Source organism: Mya arenaria, chromosome 5, assembly GCF_026914265.1.
Source record: "Mya arenaria isolate MELC-2E11 chromosome 5, ASM2691426v1".
In the NCBI taxonomy this organism is placed as follows: domain Eukaryota; kingdom Metazoa; phylum Mollusca; class Bivalvia; order Myida; family Myidae; genus Mya; species Mya arenaria.
In genome coordinates, this window is record NC_069126.1 from 70,563,954 (window position 1) to 70,579,016 (window position 15,063).

The window sequence follows — 15,063 nt, forward strand, 5'->3', positions numbered from 1 at the left end:
TATGCTTGTTTTTTTTTCTTGTTTTCGTTTTTGCAGCATTTTCTTGTTCAGTGACGTGTTTAGTTTTTATCATTGGGAAGTAAATAAATTGAATTCTAATAGTAGTTCTTTAAGTTTATATTTTTACTCCTTATTTTACAGTAATTATATCAAATTTGGACTGTTATTTCACTAATAAAAGTCCATATTTCATCGAGAGACATGAAAGAAATGTCTTTTATTCCAGCAGATAATTTGAAATTCCTGAGATGAACGTATTTGGTACGGTAACATGATTATACGCCTTACGAAAAATCATCATTTGTGCTATTTGGAAGTCACTGAATGCAAATATATGCCAGTTTACTTGGCGACGTAAATACAAAGTTGAGCAAAGATAAATATAGCGTTTTGATATTGACCATGACTTTGGCCTAAACATATTTATTCACCTCATGAAAGCAAGCTTCTTTAATGCCCAGTTCCGTTCCATGTTAGCTTGGTCTGGATTGCCAGTAATTGATCAGTTATATAGCTAATATGGTAAGTGACTAGCTTTTGGTATACTACTAGCTTAGGCCAAGTAATTACAACGTGGTCAGATAAGGTTTAAGTCAAAGTTTTGTGTATTTAATTGATTGACCTTATATCCTGAACTGAGGGATCATTATTAATGTCAAAAAGGAAGACGTGATGTTACAGATATTGGCCTTAAAACACTACAAGTTACACCGTTTAGATGCAGCATTGAAGTTCTGGACTCGTGTGAAGAGAATTTTGTTGTTGTTTTTTCCGACGAAGGATGCTCGTTGACATTCAGAAGAGTGTTGTGTTGTAGCACAGGACAGGTCAGAAAAGTAAAAAAGACGGGTTCGGTGATGTCTCGGACACTGGATAAGGTAGTGACTCGAAGTTTTGGTTGCCCCACAGATACGAAGTGGTGATTCTGTGAGATTTAGGAATTGTTGTTCAAGTTGGAAGTGTTGCATCTTAATCAAAGGTGTGTATGATGTATCTGACTCCCTCTGCTGCCGATGCTAAAGAGATGTGTTTGCCTAGGAATATCTGTTTTAAAGATGTAGTTTAAAAGCCAGGAGCAGTTCGTCTCCCTGCTGAAAGGAAGTATGTTCAATCTCAAATTGTAAAAAGGATGAACCCTAGGATTGGGTACTAGTATGAACTATTGAAACATCGTTAAAAGCCTCTCCGATGCTTGGTTCTTATGAGCTGAAATGAGATCGCAGAAGTATGATGGGGTAGGTCTATTTTTCATCTGTAAAATGTTAAAATGGTTACTGTCTATGTTGGCCCCCTCCTTCAGTCAAAGAAATCCAGTTGAGTTCTTTGAGAAGTCGTTGTCGTCAATTTAACAACATTTTGTGGTCCCTGTGACTGTTCTGGCAGTCTCTTATTGAACTGATTTGATGTCATATCTGAGGTCATTAGAGTATTTATCCCATGTCTAATCACTGTATTTAAAAGGCGGCCTGTTAAATGCGTTCGAGATCAATGAAATATCGAAGATCTTAGGATTTCGATATTCTTTTAGGCTTTTGTTTCTTAAGAATAAACCTATTGATGTCCATTAAAGGGTAAGACCATGTTGCTTTGACTTGACTCACTTGTTCTTAATCCATAACGATTGATGGGCTTGCCTGTTACGTTTGCGTGAGAGAAGGATACCAGACAAGGCTTAGATCATTGTAGAATGGCCAACGCGTTTACAATGGAACCAGCTTCGACAGGGTCGTCCACTGGTAAACATAAAACTGGTGCAACCAGCAAAAAAGATGAACAATGGCTTGGAAAACAGTGACAATATCACTAATGTAAAATATAAAAAAGATGGCCATGAATGGAGCCCTGTGGTACGCCGGCGTAAATGGGTTTTCAGCTTGAAAAAAGAATTTAAAATAACAATTAGTGGCATTTGGTCCAACAATAATGAGAAAAACTAGTTAAAACAGAACATTGAATACCAAAAGAAAAGAGTTGTAGTAAAAGGTCGATGCCTTACTCTGTCAAAGGCTGGGTATAAATCACAAAAGACAGAAAGAATTTCATTCCCACTATCCAGTGCTGTATAGATTTCGACCTGATGATATATGCGTTGATTCACCATTGAATACAATTTAATAAAGCCAGTCTGAAATTCGGTAAGAATGTTGTTTGAAACCAAAAACTTTAAGGTTTATTTGTGACCACAGCGTTTGATGAGATTTCCTACGTAGCCATGGAAAAATATGACAGATGTTGGAAGGATTCGATCAAACTGACATTTTAAAGACTGTTGCAACAACAAGTTTCCAAGAGAAGGGAAACATTGCACGTTTTAGTAGTATGGTGTAAGAGTGAGAAAGATGTTAGATCTATTACATCGGTTCCTTTTTTAAGTAACATCTTAGTAACTAGATCTGGATTACATGCATTGAAAGGTTCAATAATTTGTATTGTGTCCTTTACGTCCTGCGCCTCTATAGAACATGATGGATTGAATGATTTTGGCTGTTGGTCATTCTTGAAGATGGTGGTTCGTGCTATCGAGGTTGAATTGCGTGCAAAGGAATTAGTTCAGAAAATATGATTTGTCTTCGACTAGACTGGCTTCAATGCCGTTTTCAGTCAGTGTATGAATATTTGATGATTTCTGTAAGTTTTTCAGTTTTTTGTGAATTTGAACAACTTTTAGTCGTTATATAGTCGTATTGCCTTAACTGATATTTTTTTAAGTAAATGATGGTGTTTCCTTCCGGGTTATTCTAAATTATGACCATGATTCTTCGTAATTTGTAGCTAAAGCCTTCTGACGACTTTGTTGCATTTCCTTATCTTTTTACGAATTCCGTTTGTCATCCAGTGGACATCTATCACAGTCGGTCGCCTTGAGATGAATTCGGAATCTTGTAAAAATCATCTTTATCGAAAAGCAAGATGTTCTTTTTGTAACATGAATGCGATGGTTTTCGGATATTCAAGTACGGTCACAATGGGGAATTGAAAATAAATAAGATACGGGATGAATTGATCAGCCATTAAACTAGAAAGAAGATGGTGAAGATGTTTCACAAACAAAAAGTCAATAAAAAGATAGGTTGCACTGTATAATGTGTAGGAGAGTTGATGAGCTGCTCAGCCTTATAGGAAGCAATGATCCTGATCTTCTTGTTCGTCATTAATGCAGCAATGTTTGTGTTGAAATCGCCAGTCTCAAGTATATTGACATAGTGTACACTGAAATCTCCGTCAGGATATTGTTTCATGTTAAGCTTTTGGATCTTGTATGATTCCAGATGTTGGAATAGTTCACCAATAAGACCATAAGTCAAGTAACATGAAGTTGAACACACTTCGAGTCCACCCAAATGAAGCTTAGTTCGTTCTATGACGAAGATACCTTCACGAATAAATATGACAACAAGCAACAAAACGGAACGCAAGCTGGGTTAGGAATTTGCAAATCCCTATTCGAAATTATCTGATTAAGCCATGTATGTTTCTGTGAAGACAATATGTAAAAGGTTAAGCTTCGATTGCTTAAATGTCAATCAATTTTTTGTTTGAGAATTTATATATTACGATGCATGATGCTAAGCACACTGTGTGTAAGCTTTGAATACGAATTCGACTATCGGTCTTATCATAATCAAATAAATCGCTGGATAGGGTTAATGGGTCACCGGACTTACAAATGATAAGAAAAGAAACAGAGATATAATGGATAAGAAGCAGTTTGGAGGTATAGTAGGTTTATAGTAATACACGGCTAATGTTTGGCGTCGCATTGAAGTAACTATCACACAGGTATATATATTGACCGTTTAAGAAAATGATGTGATTTCGTTGATGCCGCCGAATGCGAAACGAGAAGACGCGTTAGGTACGGACAGAAAACCAAAGACAATTGCCAATATTATACGTGACAACATTATGAAAATGGAAAACGAAGTATGGAGTAAATGTTATAAAATGAGCATATCAAAGCTGGGTTTCGGAGAGATAATTTCTTTACAAGTATACCCAAAGTATTAGCATCAAACATTTCATTTGCAATATTACAAACAAGAGAGTATGTTGCTATTTCGTTTAAGATTAAAAAACCATAACACGTGACGAATGTTTTCAAAATTCAAAATAAAGTAAAATCATTATTATTTTATAATCTAAAGCGTAATTCAATTTGGCTGCTTTGAGCAAAATAACTGACCAACAAGTGACAAAAAGTAAAACATCCTTCAGCCCACCTGATATATTCCTCAACCATGCCAGATAAACTTTCTCCATCCACGGTACTTACCTATTACCTATAACCTGGATTGATATATCCGTGTATACTTCCTTTTCATCGTAGAACTGTACCTTTGTAAGTATTACTCAACAGTCTAGTTTTCGTGGTAAGTGCAATCTGAATCGTTGTGCTAAATAGTGCTACCTCCGGTAATCAACCGGTAATTACTACATTAGTAATATTTAGAACTCTGTATTTGTACAAAATAGATAAGCACGCTTCAAGCCAAGCATTCACTGAACTGTGTCCAAATTCCGCATTTATACAGCGCCTTCGGTTTTTATCACATATGTGTATTACTCTTGTCTGCTCTGTTGTGTCAAAATGATGGTTTCTGTTAAAAAATGTTTTAAATGCATTTAAATACAATACCAATATAAAATCATAATTTTGTTCGATTATAAATCGAATATAGGGTAGATTTTGTACTATATTCTTACTGTATGTATAGTATACCACATAAACAATACATAGTGCATGTAGTAACTATCATACAAAAAGTGTTCTCCGTTAACTTTGAACATCAAAAATTGTTTAAAGGGGTTTATTATAAACGGGAATATTTATATCAAAATACACATCGAAGGAACTTCAGAGTAAACAAATAAAATAGTGCTTACTTATACGAACTCTTAATCCGAATCACTTGAGAACTTGTCGGAAGAGCGATTTAAGTATGGACAAACTTGTGGTGTAGCATAATCTACAAAGAAGGGAACAGTATATTATTATTAATGAGAAATGCTCTAAACATGAAATCGTCCGGACAACCTACTCGTTATTATTTTGTACGGACATTGTACTCGCTTTGAAAATTGTCCAGAACTTTTTTAAACACGGAACTATCACTTGGAAATTACAACGAAGTATACATTTGCAAATGTAATCAATATTTTGTAGACATTTGTTTCATAGACCTGCTTTTTGCGCTAAAACACACGAAATTCAGACTTATACGGACAATGTACGCACCGAAATAAAATCTATATCGAGTTTCAGGCTTAAACTATGCAAACCTCCAAATAACAAAAAGCACGCGAAGAAACTGTGTTACAATGCGGGTACTTTGCGCCTATTCTAAAGTTCCTACCTTAATATTCACCATCCGTAAATGCCGAAATTATACGTTGAAGCGGGCGAATTATTCGCCATCTTGTTCGGCCGATGTACTATAGCGATCACGTAATACTCCCCTGTGACCTAGCATGAAATAGATATAATTGCACTGGCTGTGGAATAAAAAGTAACACGTTAATAAACAACTAAGCAGTAAATTTTTCATATTTTATGTGGGGTTTGCTACATTGTACTCCAAATAGCAAAATACAAACCTTGCATTCCGATATTATATGTGATGTAAAGAAAGCTGTCCTTGAATATAGTAAAAGTGGATCCAGGCGGGGGATGCACCCGGTGTGCTCTCCCCCTCAAATCGTCCAAGTATACTTTTTATCTCAATATATGATAAAATTAATAAAATATGCCCAAGATGCACCATTTCGGACAAGAAATCGGTAAAAAAAACCTCTCTGCCTACCTTCAAAACCAAAGACTCGATGGGAGGGGCGCAAGTCAAGTTTCGCCTCCTCTAATGTCATATCCTGTACCGCCCATGTATAATAAATTGCTGTTGGACTTTCCCGTCGGTGGAAATGTTCAGATGAGCGATTACATGGTCGGCGGTCAATACACGTGCCACTTCATGTTCTCCTTGCGAGGGGGCGTTGACTTTTATTATGTCTTCTGTCTTTCCATCGCATCTTTTAATCGCATTTATATATGTAATATTATGTATGCATACATAGTATTTTATATCACGATAATCATATGAAAAATCGTTAAATGATATGTTAAATGAAGGGGCATCCTGGTTTTGAGTTGTCACTTTTATGTTCATTTTTTATACTTATCTAATAAAATACATTTATGATTATTGTAAATAAGCGGAAATCAATACCTGTGTATGCTTGTCTTTGACGTTTTTCGTTATCAGTTGACTCTTTTAAAACCTAAAGATCGACAATGACATAACGGTAAAACCTCTGGGTATTCGACCTCTAGCCATCTAAACCATTCATCACTCGGCTCGGATTCGGAAAGTTAAGTTTGCAGAATAAAAACCGAGCTTTAAGTGTATGTACCGTTTAAAATTCGACTTTGATAGTTAATTAATTTTGATGCGTGAGGGATATACTTAACCATTGCTTCAATATTTATGCATGCATATGTACTTGTTGGCATTTTGGGTGCCTCATTTCTACATAAAAAATGCTCAACCAGGTATGAGTTTATTGTATAAGTTATAGCTCTTAGTTTGTAAAATGTGGTTCTTTAGCAAATTTGTTTTAAATACGAAATAAAAGGTGTTGCTTCCAAGGTATGCATGATCAAAATATCCATAAATTATGTATGAGTCCCTTTTGCTGAGTGGTTATGCTATTTATTTGTCCATGACGTAAAAAGCGTAGGTTCACCCCTGATTAAAACAAGACTTTATTTTCATACTTTCATTGTATTTTGTTCTGCAATTTCAGTATCAAAGAGTTAACTAATTATTTCAGACACATAACCTGGAAAATGATTATTTGGTGCCAATGAGGTACGAGTCCATTTAAGAATGACAAAGTGTTTTTACAATCAGCTAGATAACAAGTTCATTTTTTTCCACATATACAAGATGATTTACAAGTAATCATCATATGTGTGTTTTTGCTTCACTGCTATCTTGTAGGATGACTGGCTTATATACTACTACCGGGTATGTAGTAAAGTGACAACATGGCATTAATTACCAATAGCGTTTATTTTGTAATGCAAAATTCACCAGCCTTACATTTTTGTACAGTTCGATATTTTTTTCTAAAACATATACTAGTATTACTGTTTGAGGAAGGCATTTCATTGGCACATGATTCATGTTAACATTCTAAAATGCCTTCCAGCATTTTTAATGGTGTTTAGCTTGGACCAGCTCAAAACCAAATAATAGGGGTTGGAAAGTCTTTGGTTTAGGAGTTGAAAAGTCTTTGAAATAAGGGTTGAAAACTGAAAAGTGTTCTTTTTCAGAAGGGTTGAAAAGCCTCTTGGGGTTGAAAGGTCCTGCTCCTCTGCAGAACAGTGTGTATGAAATAAACTATTATCTTAGGTAAAACATTTCATATGGATTTCCATCAATTAATTACATCTTCATTAAAAATCAAGAAAATGGTACATTTTTGTGTAAAGGTACTGACAACCAAAATAACATTTTCAAGCGTAAAAGTGAGTATAGCTTTGGTCCCAAAATGAATAAGTTCTTAGTCGTTTGTAACCACAACTTAATCGATTAAAAATGGCGTCTGAGGAGATGAAACTAGTGTAAAGATATTTAAAAATTGGAATTTGTGTCACTGGTTGAGTAAGAATACTTCAGGTAATTTTTGATATGATTTATTGCATTCAAATTCATTAAAAGATGCTTAAATCTTATCGCTAAGATATCAGCACAGAAGTATTAGCTTGGAATTGGATGGATACAATGTCAGGACACAGGTAAACAATAAAACAAAACTTCAAATATATTCCTAAATAAATAAATAGGTATTCTTTTAAGAGATTTAGGAAAGTTGAAATATTTTCCCATTAAAATTTATTGCCAGAACCTCCAATTGGATTAAGCCCATTGCCAATGTTACCAATTGGAAGATTCCAATGGGACAATGTTCCAATTGGAGTTTTCCAATTTCCTGACTTTTCCCATATTGAATTGTGGGAAATATCCAATTGGAAAAAATGGTCGACGGGATTTTTTTTTACAAAAAATGATAAAAAGTACTATAAACACACTTTTTCTAGATAACATTTTAACCATTAATGATAATGATTGTTATTAATCACTAATTCCTTTTTTGAAAATGTGGGAGAATTTTCCAACAAAAAATGTTGGGCTGATTTTCCAATTGGAAAAACCATTTTTCCAATGGGAAGGCCATTTTCCAATGGGAATCCCATTGGAAAAGTTGACTTTAAATGCCAAAAAAAACATATTTCTAAATTAAATTTCAGGAAACAAAAAATATCTCTTATTAGTATTACCTAAAACATTTTAAAAATACAAAAATAAAAAACATTGGGTGAAAAACAAAGAAAATAAGTTTGCAAAAATTCCGGATTTGCAAACTTAATCCGGATTCTGTTATACGATAAGACGATAAATAATTTCCATTTTGTAAATATTTATTTTCAGGCTATCATTCGTATAACTACGTAGATGTATCACTATACATGACAATTTAATATATTATCCACTGTTATTTTGTATATATCTCCTTATAGATTTGCTTAAGTACTGACGTAAACAAATATTTAAATGGTTATTGTATCAAAATAAGCACACATATTTTTGCCTGAGCTTTTCGCTATGAAATGGACATAACCGCTGGCCTTGTCCCTGGTTAGGGGGAAGCGTTGACCGGTGCATTAAAGTGCGAAATTAACCAAAACCGCTTCATTCCGGCTCCGTTAGCCGTTTTCTGGCCCTTTCCATGTGACTGACCCCGGGTCCTTTACACGGGCTTGAATGGTAGACCGAGGAGCGCCAAACTCCTGTACTGTCTTCAAAATGCTCTTTACACCTCGGTGCATATGGCCTATACCTTAAGTTAAATAGAACAACGCATATAATAAGATTTATTTTGTATAAAGGTGTATAAAGGTATTCACTGGAAACAACCATGTTACTGTAATCAATCACAACATAAGATTATTAAATGAAAAAGAAACTATAACATTATAGATTAAATTACTTAAGATCATCGATATAAAATTACCTTGTGGAAAAGGTTTTATCAACTAGAACTTGGTGATTTCAAAACCAATTTGAAAGAACCACGCCGATGAAAGTTTCTCTGTTTGTTCTGTGGTCCGTTCAACGTCGTCCATGAATTCTTGTAGACCACTCGTCCCTGTACCAACGTCACGATCGACAAACATGAACGCTTAAGCTGGTGGATCCAGGTGCCAATGTGAATGCTACTCTAAAATATAGTATAACACGCGAATGCAGCCTTTCTAATAATTTTTAGGCGGTAAAAGAGCTTGCCAAAAAGTTTGGCGGGTTGGATTTTGTAATGTCCGAAAAAACAATATTCATAACAAATCAGAGTAAAGATTTGTCGCTAATGAACAATGTGGTATACACCAACCCTTTGTTCGCTATATACCAGAATGAACTAGATTTTATTTGGCCAATGAGGAGCTTTGCAAAGACCTCATCGTTATATTAATGCGCCAATATTGAACTATTCATCAATAAAAAGGGAGTTTGGATTAAAAGTGAAAGTAGAAATTTATTAACTTACAAATTTAATATAAATCCGATAGTATATTATATTAGTATATTATTGTGCAAAAGCTTCTATCATTCATACTGTCATAATGTCATAAATAATTCTCATTTAAAAAACACACCTCTAATATTTGTATTCATAACTTTTCCTTTTTTCATAATTGTCCAGATTATTTTCATCAATCATGTCATCAACGTGTTTTTGACGTTTTACATGGTAGTTAAAGGCTAATTTACATAATTTCACTATGGAGAGCCTCTAACAAACAGGGAAGTAATTACAGCGCTGGAGATGTCTTTAAAAATGCGTCTAAATTCATTCAATGGTAACATAAAATTTTGAGATCAGTCACAATATTGTTTGGAAGCATTTGTCGGGTAAAATGAAAATAATATTTTCAACAGGTTTTTAAAGAAATAAGTGTTGCTGTAATCCGTCGAATAATAATTGTTCATAACCAACACTTGACTGTCGGTAAATGCAGTGCTACAATCAGATTTGCAAAAATATACAATTGCGCATGCACAGTCGCATTCATTTGAGGATCCCCCACGGCAAACTTTTCAACAGTTTTTAATAAAAAGCATAAACTTACGCTTTTTTTAATATGATGCTTGTATACGGTTTGATACGACCGCCGGCTACTGCTTTCCGCCGGCTACTGCACTCCAACCAGTACTCAACAGGATAAAATTCATGAAATTGAAAGGAATATGTGACGGTATCATTTCACTCAATGGTTAGTTACATGCATGAAGATATAACCAATTCTAAAGTTTCCTTCATTTTGAACCGGACAAGTAATACTAATTAATTTTGAGAATCTATGTACCGAATCATGCCAAATTTTGAGTGTCTTCAAACTGTTTACCATCCCCTTGAGCCCAACGTAATTACTAAAAAGCCCCTGAATAGAGTACAAACCAGTGGGGTTTCAGTCGTATAGTAAAACATTGCAATGAACTTGTGTATGCGTTCTTTAGACTAAAGGAGAACATTGCTCCTACATGTTAAAGTCTTCTTCTTGTTCAACATTTCGGAAAATTGATGGAGCCGCCTGAAAAGTCTAAACTGTAATCTATGGGGGTATTTTGTTTACTGTTAAAATCTGTTTCTATGGCTGACATGACCACACAATGCAAATGTCCCGCCAAAGCGCCTCGGCCTCTGAATTGGCCGCGATAGTGTTCATTAAATTTAATTTGGTATATGCGTTCTACATCCGCGTTCTTGGTGTCCTTTTTGTTTTGTGTCGGAGAGGGTCGGGCATGTGAGACGGTCCCTGCAAGGGTAGACCCTCAAGTCCTACTTGTGGAGAACAGGGATTGCAATCGCCGTATGTAATAGTGATATTCATTAATTTCCCATCTGATTAGAAGGCCAAGTTCGATTTTTCTTTTTCCTGTTTTTAATTAGAAAAAGGTACAATAACTGGAACAGTCTTATTCTATAACTAACTTTTGCAGGCAGTTTTTAAAATTGTTTATTGAAGTGTCACCCCTCTAAGTTGGGCTTATGAGACACCTACACTCGTGAACAACTTTACCCCAAAGCCTAACACAAATAACAGGCATATGGCAGAAAGGCAATCGGTACCCCTCGATTAAATTAGCTTCTGAGTGGGCAACCGGCAATGTCAGAACAGGCCCCGTGTGAATCTCGAATCTTCGACCTTCCACCGTCCGCTCTGTAGGCGGACGCCTCAACAATTCGGCCAATGAGACGGTATAGTGTATTTAATATTTGTCAATAAATGATACTGTTGAATTGCTATGTACATCTCTATGTATATACTAGATATTTTCCTGACAAAAACAAATAGTTTCCATACTAATCATTAATTGCTTGATTTAAAATTCTGCTTTAATCCAAAGACACTAAAAGTAAACTAACATATTGTAAGCCGGGCGGTTCAATTCTGTAAACGTTTTAGATTGAAACTCGAGATTTGTCAGGATTCTATTCATTTATTCACGTTTGCAAGTCATGGATAACACATTACATTGGTCAGCAATGAAACCAGTAGTCAGCTTATGTAGCCCGCATATGAACTACTTATATTTGTATTCTATAATAGTTGTTTATGTATGCTTGTAGAATTTGTGTAGGTATATATGTAGTTAATTAAGGTAATAAAAGTAGAAGCAATGTTAGAAATTACCAGCATAGCTCTTTTTCATGGTTGGTTTAGTTTGAGAACGTTGCTCTCAAAGCTGCACTCTCACAGATTTACCATTTTCACTTTTTTAATTTTTTTTGTCTTGGAAAGAGAAATATTTTGTGTAAATATCTATAAACCGATGATATGAGATTGCTGACAAAAAATCAGATCGTAGATTTTCATATTTCCGTTCGAAAATTAATGTTTTATGCTTAAACCGTTACTAACGGTTTAAGAAAAATGCATTAATTATCAATTTTTGAACTTAAGTATAATTTTTGTAAGGAGTCTTATATAACTGGTTCCCATGGATTTTCGCAAAAATTAGCTCGAAAAAAGAAAAAAAAAACGTTGTCAAAACGTTTAATTTGTGAGAGTATAGCTTTAAGACTGACTACTGACGACTGACTCCATTGCAAAAATGCATCGCCTTATATAGTGGTTGCTGGTGCTGGCGTTGCTGGCAACCAATCAGAACTGGATATTTTCAACAGCAACGCGGAGTTATGCAGCTCATATTTTGTTTGAAACATAACTAATATAATATTCACTTAAAACGTTATATATGGTCTTGAATTAGAGAAACGAACATATATTTAACAAAACAATGCAGCATTAACTTCTTTAAAGTAAAGCAGTGATGCTTATAAGATAAGTGAGCCCAGCATTACACCAGCATTCCGCAAGAACAAAAGTGAAAAAGTGCTCCCCAGCATTGCAGATCTGAGGTGACACCTGAAATAACAAACGACATATTAATGTGATTTTAACACAATACAATAAATTATACATAAATACAATATAACATCACATTTAAATGTTAGAAATGACTATATTCACTTGCATAATCTACTTCGCCGTTACCTACAAAATGCGAGTGGCGGACACGTTTGACAAGTAAACAGTGTTCGACTCAATGCTGGCACTCAAAACTACGAGTTAATATGGAAGAGTTCTGGAGAAAGCATTTGCTTGACGTTTCATACAATTAGCAAGGGTTATATCAACGTGTTGCAGCAGGAGAACTCCATCTACTTACTTCATACAGCTATATTGATTTACGATTTGGAGATAATTGTCTTAAGCAAGCGTACTGCATTCGTAGTAGGTGTGGTAAAATTAGATTCCCTCAGTCGCATATCTTTTCCACTTGCGCGTCATTTTAAACACTCCACTACGGCACTTATTTTTTACAAATGTGTTACTTTATATTTTCTTATATTTAGACATTCCTGACAGCATCTTTACGGTTTTAAAATATATTTTAATACTAATTACCCATGTTATTATAATGTATTATTAAATATAAATACTGATCAAACTGCTTTCAGTTTCATAACGGCCGTTGTTTTATTTGTTGTTTATCAAAGTTACTCATATCTACAATACGAATAATCCTGTCACTCGCATACAAATCGGTATAATAACGAGGTGCTGTGTAAATTTAAGTTTATAAGGTCTGTAGACCACGTTGTGTTTATCTACAGTCAGTTGATCACGTGACCGCCAAAAAGGACGTCTATTCTAATCTGTCAGAGGAAAGGCATAAAAATGCTTTTAAATCTTATCAATAGTCCGCCAACACCCGACCTCAACAATCACTGGCACACAAAATTCCATCATTCTGCATGGTAATGTGCACTTACCCAATCCGCAAATGGTGAAATTGTATAACATTCAACGATAGTTAATTCCATTTCTGTGGTGAATGACAAAACCGCACTTACAGCAGAAATAAATTCTCTCTTTGCCGGCGTAGTTCTGAACATCCAACATATTTATCTTTAACATAAACATAAATGAAATCCGTTGAACATGTGGCGAATGTTTGTAAACACTCGTGGTCTTGAACTGTGTTGTCTGCGACTTGCGGAAAATTGTAACATGATAGATTAGTGTTTGGTGACTGATCCACGTTTATACCTTCGGCTCACCCGATAAATTCCTCCGCCTTGCCAGATAAACTTCCTCCATCCATGGCAATAACCTAGTATTCTCGATACATTGGACCATAATGGCCTTAAGCCGACTAAATACGATGTTGTGCACCTGTTCCAACGTAAGCATAACATCATGCATCTATATGTAGATATCTGTTCTATACACCGGAGCTATTTCGACATCAACCTGCCACCGCATGCTTTTTCATTCGATCGGCTGTGTTCATGTTAACAGAGATGTTTAATGCAAACAAACATTCTAGAACTTTCCAGACAGCGCACCAACAATGAGCCAGTCTTGGTCCCTTTTCGTTCACACCAATGGGCCATCATATAGAGCCATTACCGGCCCTGGACCGGAATATTCCCTGGCATAGTTTAGACCCATTGTGCTGGCACCCCACTGATCCAATGCTCCAATTCATTGCACTGGGTATAATCAAGTATCTGAGCCTTATTTGATGGTATTGTTTATTGTGTTTCGTCAACCAGCTCTATGCCAGCTCATTTGCAATCATATCTTGTCGTGCCCTATGTTTCTACACCAAAACCTATGGGGGGTTTTATAAATAGAATGAACTAGACTTAAAAATATGAACACTTTGTTTGTAAAAAAACTTATACCTTGGTGTTACAACGTTATATTGCGTGTATGTCTCAACGTTGTGGCAAGGTTGCATGAAGGTTGTGCATTTGTTCTCAAAGTAACGTTGTTTCAACAGTTATATCGTTGTGAATACGTTATGGCATAACGTTAAGACAACGTTAGCAGTAACTTTGACACAACGTTGTTACAACGGTTGTGTTTGCTGGAGCACTTCAACGTGACCGCCGGACTTACCAGTACCGATGACGAATTTAACAAGCTGCAATATTAACCTAATATCGTTCTACATTTTACAGAGTGTATCCGGCTCGAACACCGTGTCAAATCGTTACAAGGTAAACGAAGATATAAGTGTAATGTAGGTAAGTGGTGGAAAAACGCCGGTTTGTGGCGGTAAATAAGACCAGAGAAAATTTATTAAAATAGTCGAGAAATACTCATGGCAAAGACAACATACAACAAGCGTTTTCCGGCAGAACCTGATATGTCCATCACATCACACAGCGTTACAGTATTGTTGTATTGCTGATAAAACCTCCATAGAAATCGTTTATGTTTATTAGAGTAAATACGAGTAGTATCAGAATTAGAGATTTCTTTCGCGGAGAAGCTGTCTTGCCTTATTATTTGTTGTTTTTTTTACTCACCGACCGACTTGGGCAAAGCAATGTACCCATTAGTCGTGATAAACAAATATATGATTGAAAGACATTTAATAAAAATAAGTATCTAGTCATAGCGGTATAATCAACATATGCATTTTT